General features: G+C 38.7%; 1 long non-coding RNA gene across 1 annotated transcript in view; it reads left to right on the forward strand.

Moving 5' to 3' along the window:
• LOC135438812 (uncharacterized) overlaps positions 1-11,781 on the forward strand; it is a 113,292-nt gene extending 101,511 nt beyond the window's left edge. Inside the window, exon 4 of the long non-coding RNA XR_010437938.1 lies at positions 11,524-11,781. This is a non-coding gene — a long non-coding RNA (uncharacterized LOC135438812). The remainder of the gene's footprint in view (positions 1-11,523) is intronic.
• The last annotated feature ends 652 nt before the right edge of the window (positions 11,782-12,433 follow it).

Here is a 12,433-nt window from a genome sequence, read left to right on the forward strand (position 1 = left end):
AAAATTTTCCACCACAGTTTAAAGCAAAAATAACTGAATTATGCACAGATTATACAGATATATTTGGACTAGACACCGAATCCATTTGAACGAATAATTTTTATAAACAAAAGATAAGATTGAAAGATGATGAACCAGTCTACATTAAAAATTATAGAAGTCCTCAAAGCCAAAAAGAAGAAATCCAAGCCCAAGTATAAAAACTAATTGACGACAAAATTGTCGAACCATCTGTGTCAGAATACAATAGCCCACTTTTATTAGTCCCAAAGTAATCTCATTCTGATTCCAATAAGAAAAAAAGGCGATTGGTAATTGACTATCGTCAAATCAACAAAAAGCTGCTAGCTGATAAGTTCCCACTACCTAGAATTGATGATATTTTGTATCAACTAGGTAGAGCGAAATATTTTTCATGCCTAGACTTAATGTCAGGTTTTCACCAAATTGAACTTGACAATGACTCAAGAGATATAACGTCTTTTTCGACGAGCAATGGCTCCTATCGCTTCACGCGATTACCATTTGGTTTAAAAATAGCGCCGAATTCATTTCAGAGAATGATGACTATAGCATTCTCTGGACTTGAACCTTCGCAAGCATTCCTTTATATGGATGACCTAATAGTAATTGGTTGTTCCGAAAAACATATGGTTAAAAACCTAACTGATGTTTTTGACAAATGCAGGAAATACAACTTAAAGCTACATCCTGAAAAATGTTTATTTTTTATGCATGAAGTGAAATTTCTGGGACACAAATGCACAGACAAAGGAATCTTACCAGACGACAAGAAATACGACGTCATTCAAAATTACCCAGTCCCACCTGATGCGGACAGCGCTAGGCGTTTCGTTGCATTTTGCAACTACTATAGACGTTTTATTAAAAACTTTGCACGGCACATAACTAGACTAAATAAAAAGAATGTTCCATTTGAATGGACGGATAAATGTCAAAATGCGTTTTTATGCCTAAAATCTCAACTTATTAAACCGACTCTGTTACAATACCCAGACTTCACAAAAGAATTTTGTATAATAACGGATGCGAGTAAGCAAGCGTGTGGAGCGGTTTTAACACAAAACCACAACGGACTCCAACCTCCAGTTGCATACGCATCCAGATCATTCACCAAGGGAGAAAGTAACAAGAGTACGACGGAACAGGAACTAGCAGCAATTCATTGGGCAATAACACATTTCAGACCATATATTTATGGTAGACATTTCACTGTCAAAACAGATCATAGACCACTTACATATTTATTTTCAATGGTCAATCCAAGTTCCAAATTAACACGTATGAGGCTTGAGTTAGAGGAATATAATTTTACGGTAGAGTATCTAAAGGGTAAGGATAATCATGTAGCGGATGCGTTATCAAGAATAACCATTCAAGAACTCAAAGACATACAAATAAAAGTACTAAAAGTCACTACCAGGCACTAAAGTAGACAGAAATCCTGCGCAGGAGATAATAAAGAAATATAATTGCCTATGCAATCTATAGAAAAAGCTTCAAAGCCCAACGTATATGAAGTCATAAAAAATGACGATGTACGTAAAGTAGTGACCTTGCATGTAAAAAATATGCTATGTTTCTTTAAACATGGGAAGAAAATTACTGCAAGATATGATGCTAGCGATTTATATACTAATGGAATTCTTGACTAAGGTCAGTTCTTCCAAAGGCTTGAAACGCAAGCCGGTATAAATGAAATCAGCCAACTCAAAGTGGCACCGTGGGAAAATATCTTTGAACAAGTTTCAATTGATAATTTCAAACAAATGGGCAATAAAATATTGAAAACATTATGAGTAGCGCTACTCAACCCGGCGACCCTAATAAAAGAAGAAAAAGAAAAAGAAGCTATATTGTCTACGTTTCATAATGATCCAATACAAGGAGGTCACACAGGCATTACAAAAACCTTGGCCAAGGTCAAAAGAGATTATTTTTGGAAGGGTATGACTCGATATATTACTGAGTATATACAAAAATGTCAAAAATGTCAAAAATCAAAAATGACAACACATACAAAAAATCCTTTAACAATTACGGAAACCCCAATCAATGCTTTTGATAGAGTAATAGTAGACAATAGTTGATAGAGTAATAGAACCACTATCAAAATCAGAGCAAGGCAACGAATATGCAGTTACACTGATATGTGACTTAACAAAATATCTAGTTTCCATACCTATTCCAAACAAAAGTGCAAAAGTCGTAGCTAAAGCTATATTCGAAGATTTTATTCTGAAATACGGTCCAATGAAGACGTTCATTACTGACATGGGTACAGAATATAAAAATTCAGTTATAGAAGATTTATGTAAGTCCCTTGGTATTAAAAACATAACTTCTACAGCACACCACCACCAGACCTTAGGAACTGTGGAACGAATTCCTAGAACGTTAAACGAATTCAGTCGTTCTTATATATCAGTTGATAAAACTGATTGGGATGTTTGGTTACAATACTTTGTATATTGTTTTAATACAACACCATCCACAACGCATGACTACTGTCCCTTTGAATAAATTTTTAGTAAGAAAGCTAATATTAACAAGGCATTTAATAGTATAAATGAGCACATTAAGCCTCTATATAATATAGATGATTACGCTAAGGAATCAAAATACAGGTTAGAGTTAGCATATAAAAGAGCTAGGATAATGTTAGAAAAACATAAGGCAAAAAATAAAGAATATTATGATAATATGGTTATCGATTTTAATTTAAAAGTAGGAGATAAGGTTTTATTAAGAAACGATACTGGCCATCAATTAGAACCAATTAGAAACTATGAGGTAATAGGAATAGAAGATAGAGATATCGTTATAATAAAAGATAAAAGGGTAAAGAGCAAAAAGTTCATAAGGATCGATTAAAAATTTTTAATGCATAATAATTCTAAATTTTCTTTATGAATTCAAATACTAAATAAAATACACAAAAAAAAAATATGACGGCCTGATCAGCCAAATGAAAAAAAATTTATACAAATTAACGAATTATTATAATAAAACTTATCTTTTAAATATATTTTTATATCCAAAAATTTTCTCAATTTTTATATATTATTTATATGTTAATCAAATCAAAAAAAAAATATATATATACAAAAAACAAAAACCGAAAAAAAAAAACCTACAATAATTAAGTTCATTTAATAACTACACATTCATAATGTTACGTTATTTCTCTAAAAAGGGAGGTGTAGTGTGTATATGCCCTAACCAAACACCCCGTATTTAAATATAAAGTATGCGGCAGTTTGTTGCATACAATTACCATTATACAGTAAACAAGCCCAGAGCCACTTTATGTATTGGCTCTGGATCATATTACGCAGCGCGGCTCACTAGCCTCACTAGCTGACCGCTTATGCTTACGCTGCGTATCCCACGCTCCGTCTAAGCGCATTCCATGAGCAATATATATGCTCACTAATACAGGCATATGCTATCTACTCACTCTCCCTCTCTTTGTAGCTGTTAACCAATAACAGCATAAGTATACATATATGTATATCCATAGGGTAAGCGCACAATTTAAGAGGCGAATAAATTCATTGAGAATATACCTACAAAACTGCACTGACGTGCTGATTATCTTATTGAAATATATTTATGTGTAAAAACTAAATACGATTTCTACAAAGTGCTCGAAGCGGTTAAAAATGCATTACAAGACGACTTCCTGTCGATTGAAGTGATCAAATTGCTGCGACCAGCATTTGGCGGACAACAAAGGGCCACAATTACTCTCCCAGCGCCAAAAGCCTGGACGCTTGTCGGGAAGGCCAAGGTGAGGATCGGATGGGTGGTCTGCCATATTTAGTTATTTATTTATTTATTTATTAGTGGTCGACAAAACGAGTGTCTTCCTAATTATTCAATACATTATATTTACAATTATGAAATTTAGATGCTAAAAGCCTAGATAGAGAACACAAATTTCAAATAGCATCACCGACCGATGGAGGTGTTTTATTTGCCAGTCCGGCCAGCTGTGCCCCTTTTCACAGCCAATTTTGTCAGTGACGCTATTAGAGCCTACATCTAAGAAGAAGGGTGTAAGTAGGAAAAAGTGCTCTTAAGTCAAATTAAAAATAATCTTAATTTGCTATATTATTTAAGAATATATCATAAATAGGAGAAAAGAAAGTAAAAAGATTGTTAATAAAGTAAAGAACTGTATGCTAGATATACAGGGTGTTAAGTAGATAGGATAAAGAGATAGTATTGGGAAAGTAATGGGAAATCACCGACCCGGTGGGGGAAAATTTACAGCCTGTCCGGCAAGCTATGCCCCTGCTCATAGCTGCGAATGGTCAGTGACTTCCCGAAGGTATCCTGAAAGCAACGATTTTATTAGGGGTAGAGAAAGTTCGGTAGAGAAAACGTGATGCAAACTATATATAACAGCAGAAAAGGAGAATCTATATCGCCAACAACCAACTTATGTAGAAAGACAACACCGAGAATTGTCCTACGGTTGGTTAACGACGGAAGGTTAAGAAGAAGCAGCCTGCTGGAATAGGATGGCAACCGAATATTAGGGTCCCAATTTAAACCTCGTAAGGCAAAAAGCAGAAATTGCTTCTGAACAGATTCAATACGATCCTGGCTATTGTTATACTGCGGAGACCAGATGCAAGAGTAGTATTCAAGGATAGGGCGAACAAGAGAGATGTACAGAAGTTTCGTTATAAAAGGATCGTTAAACTCTTTAGACCATCGTTTAATGAATCCAAGTACACCTTTTGCCTCATTAACGATGGTATCTATGTGAAGATTGAAACAGAGTTTAGAATCAAAAAGAACGCCTAGATCCTTAACTGTTAGTAAACGTTGCAATGGAGTATTGTCGATTGTATAACTGACAAGATAAGGTGTAGTACGATTAAATGTCATAAACATACACTTTGAACAATTCAGATGCAATTGATTGGCCGAGCACCAAAGTTGCATAGCGTTCAAATCGTCTTGAAGACGAGAATGATGTAGGGGATTAGTGTATGATAGAATAAGTTTCACGTCGTCCGCATACATGAGTACACGGGCATGAGATATAACAGAGGGAAGATCATTTATAAAAAGAGTAAAGAGTAAAGGTCCAAGATGACTACCTTGAGGAACACCAGAAGTAACGTGAACCTGTTTAGAGGTAGTCAGCCTCAGCATTACTCTTTGGGTCCTACCTTTTAAATAAGAACTAATCCAAAGCAATAGAGACGGAGGGAAACCTATTCGGTCAAGTTTAAAAAGTAAAATGTCATGGTGCACGGAGTCAAACGCCTTACTGAAGTCAGTGTAAATGACATCAGTTTGCATTTTCGAAAGGAAAGCATCATTTACCAAGGAAGTAAACTCAAGCAGATTGGTCGTAGTAGACCGATTCTTTACGAATCCATGTTGAACAGGGGAAACAACTGATTTGCAGAAATGCTGCAAATTCGAAGTGATTATTTTTTCCAATAATTTAGGAATAGCGGACAGTTTTGCAATGCCCCTGTAATTTTGTATATCAGACTTTGCACCTTTCTTGTGGAGAGGAATGATATAAGATTCTTTCCAAAGAGATGGAAAGACAGAAGATTCAAGGGATAGATTAAAAAGCTTTAGCAATGGATAAACAAGGGAAGAACTACACTCCTTGAGTAGACAACTAGGAATATTGTCAGGCCCAGGAGAGAAAGAAGATTTTAAGGAATTTAAAGCTAAAACGAGAGAGGAATGGGAAATAATAGGCGGAGGTATAGAACTAGAGGAAGTAATAGTATAAGGGTAAGAATTATTATTAGGACAGATTGAAGAGTAAGTTGATTGGAAAAAATTAGCAAAGAGGTTAGCAGAATCAGAGTCATTGCTAGCGTTATTCATCCCGAGAGAAAAAGAAGATGGCAAACTTGAAGATTTACGCTTCAAGTTTACAAAATTGTAAAACTGTCTCGGATTTAGGGCAAGTTGCCTTTTGCAACGAGTTAGATAATTCTCATAGCATTGAGAATTCAGAAGAAAGAAGCTCGACTTGGCTATGGAATATTTAGCCAGGTCTGTACACGAACCAGACTTATTAAACTTTTTAAAATATTTAGATTTTATATTTTTTAGATTTTATATATGGGAGTAAACCAAGGGGGCTTTGAAGAATTAGTCGAAGGAATTGACTTGGGAATACACATATCTAAGAGGGAGTTTAGTGTGTTATAAAAAAAGTTAATAGCAGTATTCATGTCAACCGAGTCATATAAGAAAGACCAATCGGTTGCATAAATAAGCTGATTCAGCATTGAATAATTTCCTTTGCGAAAGCAACGGCGGGGCTTATTGGCTGATGAGCACGAAATGAGAGGATTACAATTGAACATTGCAACCTCTAAGGTAGGATGATATACATCCTCAGGAAGAGATAAAGGAGGGGACCTTAACACATTAGAAATAAGGTAGTCGTTAACAAATACAAGATCAAGTGTTCTATTCAAATGATTAGAAATTGAATTGATTTGAAACAACGAAAGCATGCAATTTATAAAGTCATGCTGTGCTGAGGGCACTAGATAATTTTCGGCAGTAAAAAGTGACCAAGTGATGTTCGGCGAATTAAAATCACCCAACACAATTAATAGGTCATTATCACGCACGTGTGAAGAAATTTCTTTAATACAAGAAATATGTTTCATATAAACTTGAATATCAGAAGAAGGAGGAACATAAGAGCATGTAATATAAATATTCCGTGTAGGAAAAGACACCTTGACTGAGACAATCTCAGCGTCAGTAGGCGTACTAAAACAGAAAAGTTCTGACTGGAGAGTGGCTTTAACGGCAATTAATACCCCACCACCTCGAGTCAGCCGATCATTTCTATGCAAAATAAAATTATTCGAAAAAACCTCAAAATCAGATATGGTTGAATTTAACCATGTTTCTGAAAATGCGATTATATCCGAATCGAAGGAAGTGCTGGCCATGAAAAGATTTTTGAGTTTTGAAATGAGACCTCTGACATTCTGATAATGAATAAAGACTTGGTCAGAAGAAGAAGTTTGTTTTTTGGGGCAGAAATGGTACCCTGTATTGAAGGGACTGGAAGGGTGACAGGCTGGTTACGCTTTTTTGGCTTGAACTCGTGAACAATCATGTGTGGAGACCAAAATTTGGGATCACAAATGATTGGGAACATATCATGTGAAACATTTATTTTGAATGATGATATTTCACGAGGAGTGGAGAAATTAAATTTAGTAATTGACACGCTAGCAGAAGATTTGCTTGCAATATAGGCTGCCAATGACTCAAAGGTGGTGTCAGACGAAAGTCGAGACACAAAAACTTGCCTACGAGGGGCAACAACAGTTAACGTAGGCGCTGATGGGGCTGCAGGGAGAACAGGATTTGGTGGGGCTAAAGAGGCACCATGATTGTTTTTAACAATCTGGGCAAGATTGCGCGCAGGTCTACCTTTGCGGCCAGGAGCTGAGGGGGCTGAGGCAGTTTGGCTAACTGGGACAGGATCAGATACAGGGTCTAATGGGACTATTTCACGGGATAAAATTGGGGTAATATTTGGGCAGTCGCTCGGAGAAGGCGATAATGACAACATTGGAGATGAATCCAAGTTGCTCGGAAGTGACAACACAGGCAAAGGTGTCTGGACAGACGGAGAGGGCAACTGCAAAAATTGAGGCTCCAACCGGCGATTGGTTGGAGACTCGAATTTATATTTGCTAAGCAACTCACAGCTCGAATCAAAACTACTCGAGAGCTGCTTAGTCACGCTATTTAGTTTTAAGAATTGATTTCTCACAGACTTATACATTCTGGAGAAATCAATTTGCTTGTCGATGCATTCTGGGCACGACCAACGCAAGCCTCCGCAGCCTTTCTTGGCAATTGCAGCGATCTTGTCGCAATCACGCCCAGTGAGACCTGCACATTTAGCATGCATTATATTCTCACACAGCCAGCAATTAACAAATCGCGGCAAAGCAGAATCATCAGCCTGCTTGAACGTGCAAGGTTTCTTACAGCACGACATAATTACTACCAGCGTTAAAAGAATAAGCAAAAGTTGCGAGAGCGCAGAGCGAAACGAAAAAAAGTGCACAAGAATAGAGCAAGTAAACGCTCAAAAAATAACTATTCGTACACAAACAAATTGTTTGGAGCGAAAAGCAACAGCAAAAATTTGCGAGAGCGCGATGCACAAGAATAAATTTGCAGCAGCGAACACACGCACAAACAAGTGTTTGCACAGGGGAGCACCAAAGCAAAAGAATCAAAACAGGCAATAACAACAATACGGAACTGACGCCGCGTTCAATAAAAGCAATAATTAACAGACTTACGCTGCACAACAGATAACACTTTGCACAAGTTATAAAAGCTTTTTAAATAAAGCACAAAAAATGCAAAATTTGGAAGTAAAAAACAGGATTTAAGCGCAAAAATATATAAAAATCTTGGAGCACAAGTAAAACACGTCAATCACCGTCAACTGAGAACTCTCTCTCTGATATACTCTCATATGCTTGCAATAGACCAACTAAAGCGGTGCTTTAAATGCCAGGGATTCGGGCACATTGCAGCGAGCTGCATTAGCGGAGACGATCTAAAAGGCGCATGCTTCAGATGCGGGGATACAGGCCATGAAGCAAAGAGCTGCTCCAAGCCACCAAAATGTAGCCTTTGCACACGGAAAGGAGAAAAACCAACGGACCACGCTACAGGAAGCTTTAAATGAAATGTTAAGGTTTTTGAACGCAGTCCAATCGCTTGCCACGACCGGCAACGCAGAGAGTGGAGCCTCCCAAATGGCAAATCAGTTAGCTCGTGCCTGTGCACGGCGAAACTGCATCCAAGCCAGAAGAAGATATCAGCGATCCCGAGGTAGACCCAACTATGCTGAAGAACAAGTAGGATATCAAAGGGTAAGAAAACTACTAAAGAAGGCTATACGAGAAAGCAAGCGAGAATGCTTTCCGGAACTATGCGACTCAGCCGAATATGATCCTTGGCGCAAGGCATATTAAATCGTCGTCAAGAGACTCTACGCCGGCAAGAAAACGCAGCCTTCTGATCCGAGTGAGCTTAAGTTGATTGTGGAAACGCTATTCTCAGTCGAAGAGGTGCTGACGATCGCCAGAAGCCTAAAGCCTAATAAGGCACCGGGTCCGGATGGAATCCCCAACCGAGCGCTGAAGCTGGCCATTTTTTAACAGGTGCCTAATGGAGAGAACTTTCCCCACAATATGGAAACTCCAAACGCTAGTGCTGTTACCGAAGCCAGGTAAACCGCCCGACGACCCATCGTCATACAGGCCGATTTGCCTCCTGGACACGTTGGGCAAAGTGCTGGAGAAGCTATTATGCACCAGGCTTGAAGCAGCTGTCGACAACAATGGTGGCTTGTCCCAAAGCCAATTTGGTTTCACCAAGGCAAAGTCGACAATAGACGCCCTGGAAAAGTGGTCGGCATAGCAACAAACGCCATTCAAGGATCGAGATGGAAAAGCGGCACTAAGAAGTACTGCCTCATCGTCACGCTGGATGTTAAAAACGCCTTTAACACAGCCAGGTGGGACAAAATCTTGGATGCAATGTCAACGTTCCGCGTCCCATATTACCTCCAGGAGATGATACGCAGCTACTTTGCAGGAAGATTGCTTCAATATGACACCGCAGATCGCCCCACTACACACCAAGTGTCCGCTGGGGTGCCCCAAGGCACAGTTCTGGGACCCCTTATTTGGAACATCATGTACGATGGCATCCTCCGACTGGAACTCCCGATCGACACAAGCATCATCGGCTTCGGCAAGGAATTAAAGGATGTAGAGGAATCGTGCAACCACAGCATTGACCGTGTGCACCAATGGCTGGCAGCAGCTGGACTTGAGCTGGCTGCTCATAAAACAGAAGCGGTGTTAGTCAGCAGCCGAAAAAAGGTGGAAACAGAGCACATATGAGTCGGCAGTGCGATAATAGAATCAGGGAGGGCGTTAAAGTACCTGGGCGTCATGCTAGACACAGGGATGTCATTCAGAGAGCACTTGGAGTATGTGCATAAAAAAGCAGCAGAATCCTGTCGAGCTCTACCCAGGATTATGCTGAACACTCGAGGACTGAAACAGCAGAGACGCCGTCTTCTCATGACCGTAAACAGAGCGGTAATAATGTACGCGCCCCCATCTGGGGCAGAGCATTGGCTGTTCCAAGCTATAGCCAGGGACTAGACTCAACCTATCGCCTGAGCGCCCTACGGGTCAGCTGCGCCTTCCGGACGGTATCAGACGATGCGACTCTGGTTATCGCAGGGATGCTCTCGCTTAACGAACTGGCAACTGAAGCGGTAGTTTGCTATAGAGCTCATGAAAACAGCACTGCAAACTCGGTTCGCACTGAAGCAAGGATGCAGAGCATAGCACGATGGCAATCACTTTGGGATCGCTCATCTAAAGGACGCTGGACGCATAGGCTTATCCCAAATTTGGAAGTCTGCATAAACCGCAAGTATGGCAATATTAACTTTTATTTAACATAGCTTCTATCCGGCCGCGGATGCTTCAGGAGCTACTTGAAGCGATTCGGCCACGACAAAACAGACGAGTGTTCTTGGTGCGCCAGAGGAATCTTACAGGACGCCAACCACATCATCTTCGAGTGTGGACGTTTTTCATCGAACAGGCAGGAGCTGGAGGACAGCATGGGCAGACCTATCACGGTGGACAACATGATCACGAACATGCTAGAGACAGCACAAAAGTGGGAAGCAACCAATACCCTTGAAGCAGAAGTCATGCTGGAACTCAGGAGAGTTGAGCACAACAGACGGAGAACGGAAGAAGACTAGGTAGCAAGAACATGCCTGTGAAGCAATGCTTTGCGGCCGTTCCGCAGGCAATCTACGCTACCTATTCAACACGCATCCCCCAACTACAACCTAGGCGTAAAACGTTACATTTATACACTGTAATTATCAATTTAAGCGATGTAATAAATAGAATAAAAAAAAAACACACACACACACACACACACGCACATACACACACACGCACATACATACACACAATTAAAGTTATTTGACGAAAAACTTTTTTGTTAACCAAGATATCTTGACCAACCATGGCATTTATTATTTTAATTATTTGTGTCAAGTCTTATGAAGATCGCATTGCTAAATAATACAGCTCTATGGGAATAATCGGTCGAGGAATAAGTTTTTGTATGGTAAACTATTCTGTTTTCCAATATCTTTTCATAAAACTCAGCATTAATGATTTTCCCTAAGTTATTTTCGATGTGTCGAAGAAATCCTTACTTTCTCTATTTGTATTCAGTTCGTTTCCTATACTAACAAAGTATAATAAGAGCTATGCTTCTTGTAGATTGGAAATTCGACAAAGTTAATGTAAATAACTTAATACCTGTAAAATTAGGCAGAATAAAATATTTTGTAATAATACCGTATTTAGAGAATATAATTTTTTCTTCTTTTTATTTAATATATAGTGTGGATATGCGTGCTGGAATGTCAAAAGCTCCAAGACGATGGTCCGACGATGTGGTCTTCGGTGAAAGAGCATTTTTTTCTTTCGAAAATGGGCCTGGAAAACTTTCCATTGAAAGCGTCCATGCTAATGACTCTGGACTATATAGGTGTCGAGTGGATTTCTTAAGGGCACAAACGTATAACACCCGCATAATGCTTAATGTGATTAGTAAGTGCAACAATATATTCTTCTGAAATAAACTTCTTAAGCTTTCAAATGTAATATTATTCTTTAACGCTAAAGAATGTCATGAAATAAGTGAAAATTTTTCAATCATTTTTCACTCCTGGGTTTCAAATTATATTCACATACTTTAATAGAAAAAAATAAATAAATAATGAAAGCTCAAAACTTCCATAAGCAAACATTGCTCAAAACAGCTAAAAATTGAATAAGATTTTTAGGTCATTTTTCTCAGATTGATTAGATGGGCATAATTGGACTAGGAAATATAAGCTAAATCACAGCCCTTTTTGACTTAAAATTTAGGCAGTATGTGGACAATAATATAGTCTATATTTTTTTTAAATTTTGGAAATTACTTCACTTTCAAAAATGCTACATTACCTAAAAATACATTTTTAATTAATTAAAAACATATACGTAATTAAAAATATTTTGTTCAATCTCTCAATTATGAATATTATAATTTGCCTATAAGCTATCGTAGCTACATCGCACGGCCAATTGCAAATTGTACCAACATACACTTATGCACCGCAGATTGCATCAGGTTCGCTTATAATAATCACCTATTTCGCGATCGACCAAGGATTCAGAGATCTGGTGAATGCCTTCGTTTTAGGCACGTCCGCCATGTGGGTTTGCCAAGTAACCTTGCCAGGCGGGTAGAAAGCACAACGCGGCGG

Source organism: Drosophila montana, unplaced genomic scaffold (assembly GCF_035044405.1).
Source record: "Drosophila montana isolate Dmon_TW-CO22-7 unplaced genomic scaffold, ASM3504440v1 contig_384_1, whole genome shotgun sequence".
NCBI lineage: Eukaryota > Metazoa > Arthropoda > Insecta > Diptera > Drosophilidae > Drosophila > Drosophila montana.